Raw genomic sequence first — 5307 nt, 5'->3', positions numbered from 1 at the left:
AATGTCGCTGTACTATTGTGGAGCAGCTCTTCCGGAAACCGCCATTTACAAGAGCTAGTTTTGAATCATAATACCCTGTAGCCGAGACTGACAACTGATTGCATTCCTAACGATTTCGGTATCCGTGGTTTGCACACCGCTGAGGGAAAGTACTGGTATTTCATGCAGTGCAAACAATGGCAAGAGATGCTGGCATTGTTTTTGCTGCATTGCGCGCATGCATATCACCAGCTACGCTCCCATATACCTTTCAAGAATGTTATCCGTGCATTCTTTTTTTCTTGCAGTGTGTGATTGACATATAATTTTGGGGGCATGCTTTGCCACTACAATGCTAGTGAAATCGCACTGTCCACACATGCACTTCGCCACTGGTAGAGGCAGAAGCAGAAGGCTTCATTCACTTCCATTGATGTGCATTTTCAAAAGACAAACGCATGTTCCTTATAAAAACAGGACCATTTTATTGCACCATCTGCTAAGCACGTTCAGATGCCTTGCACAACTCCCCCACACATCATGGTGGCAGCCTGCAAGCAAACAAGACCATACCAATGTCATATGTGAGTCTATTTTCAGGAAGTGACAGGAAATGTCAGTGCTCAAAAGTGGGTATTAGCTTGTTCTTTACTGCAGTTACTTTCCATTGACTTAGTGTTTCAGTAACACACAAACACATATGCTTACCTCCCGTCATACAAAAATGTGAGGGCAGTAACGGAAAAGGAAAGAAAATATGTGCATAAACATAGCAAGTGGACTGAAAAGTCCTTACATACATCTAAGTAATTTGCTGCCACTGTAACAATGAGAGCAGATATGTTAGGATAAAAGCCTGCTGAGCACGATAGAAACATATTCTGCTTACGCCATACAGGGTGATACAAAGCTGCTGGAACAATGATACACTGCTTGTTTTGATGTCACCAGCAGTTCACGAAGAAAAAGCTTACCAGCAGAAGGCTGTATCCATTACACACAAGCAGAAAAATGTGAGCTGTGAGGTTGAATATCCCTTGAAAGTGTATATTGATACTGTGCTTCCAAGGAAAGTGAACGCCACAAGCGGGCTAGTAGCAAAAGAAAAGACGCAGCTATAGAACAGAAGAAAGGAGCAGGCATAAGAAGTACAGCATGTCCAACTAAGCTATACTTGGGAAAAAGAAACAACTCAACAGTGCTGTTGCAACGGACATATAAAAGCCCCACATTTTTGAAAATATAAAGCGGAAAGAAATGAAAACACACTGTTTCATGTTTCATATAGCAGGGATCTCAACGGTTACATTTGAAAATCAATTACAAGCATATTTAGAGTGCATTCATCCACAAATGTGCTTCAGCGCCTTTTCAGCTAAGGAAAACACCCAACTCAAGGAGGGCTGTGTAGCTTTCAAGCATTTGTATGAAACAAGTGATAAGTTTATAGCAAAAATACCCTCTATAATGATTTTACCTCACATATACTCACCTACGAGGCCATAACAGGAGGGCGGAAAGAAAAACTATATTGTTGCAAAAGAGCAAACGACTAGGCGCCTTACGAAATGTCACAGTGCCGTGACACTGGTAATCTTGCACACGCGTTCATGAAAAACCGCACTCGATAACACACACTACGAGGTAGCTCACGCACGCGACACAGGTACAGTTGGGACTTCAATGCAGATTCTAATAACAAAATTGCGGTCCGAATGGCTCACCTGCGTTTGGCCCTGACATCAGCCATGCGCGTACGAAGCTTTGTCATCGTCGACCTTTTGCGCTGAAGGTATCGCCGCCGATTCCCCATTTGACACTTTTACACACAAAAAAAACTGGCAAGATAACGTGATAAAAAACGGCGCTGCACATAAATACAAAAGCACAGTAAAAAAAAAACACCAACAAGCAAAACAGCACGATACGCCGATGACAGCCTGCGGAGCAGCCGAAGAAGCGACCGAAAGGCAGGACAGGCTTCAGCGTAGTCAGTCGTCCGTACCGGTACAGAGTACCGCGGCGAGAGTTGCGGGCGTCACACACACAGGGGAGGCGCTGCGCACACGTTTCAGTAAACCCCAATAGTTACTGTCTCGTACGTCTTGCTTCAAAATGTTTGACAGCGCCACTGTCGTTGACCGGCGGAACTCCATTGTTGAGTCAAAACGCCCGCGAGATTCAAATGCAGCAGCCCCGTCGACCAACAAACGGGGCGAGTGCGAGCTAACATGAGTCGTTTATCATACCCAAATTTACATCACTGGTAGTTTAAGACCAGCGACTTCAGTTCCTGTCAAAAAAGCCTGGAATATAACAGTGATCTTTCGCGCTGGATGTATTTTGCGGAGGTTACGGCGCACCAAAAAATAGCGCAATTGAATGGCGCAGTAATACCGTTCTGTTTGTCATAGCGAAATTCGGCCTTGAGCAGATCCTTGAATATTTCCTAAATATTTCGCGTGCAAAATTTGTTCCCTATACGACGTTTACTTGCTTCTAAAACTCAGATCAAAAAAGCGCAGTTTCTAGGTTACGACCAACTTTGAACAATGAAAACTAAAAAATTATGACATGTAGCTCAATGAAATTTTCAAGAATTAACAACATGGGTACTATCTACAATCCTGCTAAATATGTTTGTGATTTATGAACTGGACTAGGAGTTATTAATGCGCCATTCTTTTAAATTTCACACTTTTTTATGGCGCCAGTTCTAAATAACCACCCAATATAACTCAATAAATTGCCTGTAAGGTCCTCGAGTCACACTTAATCTAAAAGCTGCAGAAGCAGTTTTCTTTTCGGAGCAGTAGTTTTCGTCAACAGCAAATCCAACGCAGGCAAGTCGAGCAAAAATATCGTTTTATGCCCCTCGCTCTTTTGCTCACTGCTATCATACTAACGTGAATAGCTTTTAGCGACACATACCATCGCAAAGAAGATACAATTATCTTTACAATGCGCTCAATATCATTTCTCTAGCGCAAACGGATGAGCCACACCGCTCACACAAACATGACGAAAAACGGCTGCTGACCGCCGCTAGCGTGGTACCGCCGCCTTAACGTGGTTAAGCCTGGAGAATGCGAAGCATCATCGTGTCGCGTAATTTGGAGGCGCACAACCACAGCGACGGCGCGAGGTGGGCCCCCGTTTCTCCACTGTCGTGACGTCATCAAGTCACGTGGTGTGACGTCATGTATCACGTGATTTGGAGGCGCACAACCACAGCGACGGCACGAGGTGGGCCCCCGTTTCTCCACTGTCGTGACGTCATCGTGTCACGTGGTGTGACGTCATGTATCACGTGATTTGGAGGCGCACAACCACAGCGACGGCGCGAGGTGGGCCCCCGTTTCTCTACTGTCGTGACGTCATCGTGTCACGTGGTGTGACGTCATGTATCACATGATTTGGAGGCGCATAACCACGGTGAAGGGCTGAAGTGGTAGCTAAAGTAGTATGCTTCGCATAAAAAAAACTTCAACGCCCCCGATGTTTGTGTCACGAAATATACAAGCTTTTTTCCCGTCACACCAAAATTACAATTAAGGCTCCATTGCCTCCATGACTGCCAACAGTGATTACTTGATCCCGCTTGCTCTCCGCTTTCCGCAGGTGCGGCAGCGACGAGGAAAGAAAAAAGACACAACAGAAGTTGCAAAAGCCGGACGGTAATGTGCAACGTCTTCGGAGCAACTCTGAACGCGCTTTCCTTTATGCCTTGCGGTCTGACATGGTGATGTCTGAGAGTAAACCCGCTGTAAAGAAGCGGAGGTAATTGACACCTGTTGGCACGAACCCTAATGAAAGCAGACGCAGTTTGGTTACCCCGTGTTTGTCGCGCGGCGCGTTGCTGCAGACAGCCTCAGAGCAAACACCGCCAGTGTTCTTCATCGTTGCCTACCGTGTTCCTGGCTTCGCCTACGTTAAGAAGCATAGTCATCACGCGCACATCAAACGACGTCCTTCACTCTCTTCCTAACGCCACTCCTTTCCTTTTAGCGTGAGCCAATAAGCTTGGCACACTTCGCACTCTCTTAAATCGATCTACTTGCAACTTTTTTTTTATATCGTAGTTCCACCGGATAAAAAGCATAGCATAGGAACTCTTCGGTTTTCGGCGGTTCATCGGTTTCCTGGTGTGGTAAGGAAGGCCTTTTTTGGTTGTTCTTACAGCCAGCTCCTATTAGCCAGAAGATACCGGTACTGGGCGTCCCTTGCGGCTTTTATTTTTATTCATTTGCCTTAATTTCATGGATTATGTCAGCGTGCTGACTGGACCACGCATTAAAGCATAGAAAAGAAAAGCATACGAGCTCGACGTTTTGTGAGGGCTGAAACATGCCTCGACGACCGTTTGCATATACGATACCCGAAAACGCAGATTAGCTGTCTTTCAGTTAATATGCTTGTTGGTGGTTTCGGCTAAAAACATACAGAGGAATAACGTTTACTTCTTCATACATCCGGCGCCGGCCATTTGTTGCTTGCTTATTTGATAGTTTTTACATGTCACATAATGTGCGCCGACAGGGGCTCCCCCTCAGACGTGATCTTGTGTCGCCATCTCAACCTGCCAACCGGATTGTAAGAATAAAATTCAGGGGGCACTTTGGCTGTCTAAAGTGCGTAGAGGCGAAAGCGTTTTCCGCACCACTTTGACTGCTTCAGTGGCACTGGTGGAGTCACATGTAATTGAGTACTAATTGCGAAGTGACGACAAATCATATAATTAATGGTTAATTACTGACTTGTGCCTGAATACTAATTAACTGCTAATTAATGACGCTTAAGCTTCGCCTTTAGGAGTGGAATGCGACAGCGTGTTGTAGGGTCGCCCAGGGAGTCCACGGAACGCCACCACCCGTTCGGCGCGATGCCTTGCCCTTTGAACGCTTTTTGAGGAAAGGAAAGGGGGCAGTAATTTTCTGTCATCTCGGTGGATAACTGATGGCATAGGCTTCGGGCTGCGGCCGTGTATGTGTTTTTTTCTGCCAGCGTCCGTTCGGCGGACGCGGTTGTTGCGACGCGCGTCTTTACTCTCTCTCTCTTTTACTCTGTCCTCTTATCTTTCAACACACTCCTATCTGTTCGTGGCAGCGGTGGTGGCTCGGCTGGAGCCAGTTGGCAGGCCCGTGCACTTTTCCTTTTCATTCTTCTCTCAGTCGCAACCAACCAACCGAGTGGAAGAAGAAAGACAAAGATGGCCCGTAATGAAGAAAATGAAAAATGTATTTGAGGAAAGGAAATTACGCAGTAACTGTCTCACATATCTCGGTGGACACCCGTCAAAATTCAGGGGGCACTTTTTTTTACCTAAAG

General features: G+C 45.9%; 1 long non-coding RNA gene across 1 annotated transcript; it reads right to left on the bottom strand.

Moving 5' to 3' along the window:
• Positions 1–440: 440 nt before the first annotated feature.
• Positions 441–3043, bottom strand: LOC149332717 (uncharacterized). Its single transcript, XR_016285250.1, has 2 exons — positions 1704–3043; positions 441–530 (listed from the first exon to the last, which is right to left on the bottom strand). It is a non-coding gene; the product is annotated as an uncharacterized LOC149332717 (long non-coding RNA).
• Between the last annotated feature and the right edge of the window lie 2264 nt (positions 3044–5307).

This window comes from Amblyomma mixtum, chromosome 8, assembly GCF_055824585.1.
Source record: "Amblyomma mixtum isolate Tamu chromosome 8, ASM5582458v1, whole genome shotgun sequence".
Taxonomy (NCBI): domain Eukaryota; kingdom Metazoa; phylum Arthropoda; class Arachnida; order Ixodida; family Ixodidae; genus Amblyomma; species Amblyomma mixtum.
This window is presented reverse-complemented; position numbering and strand designations above follow the sequence as displayed.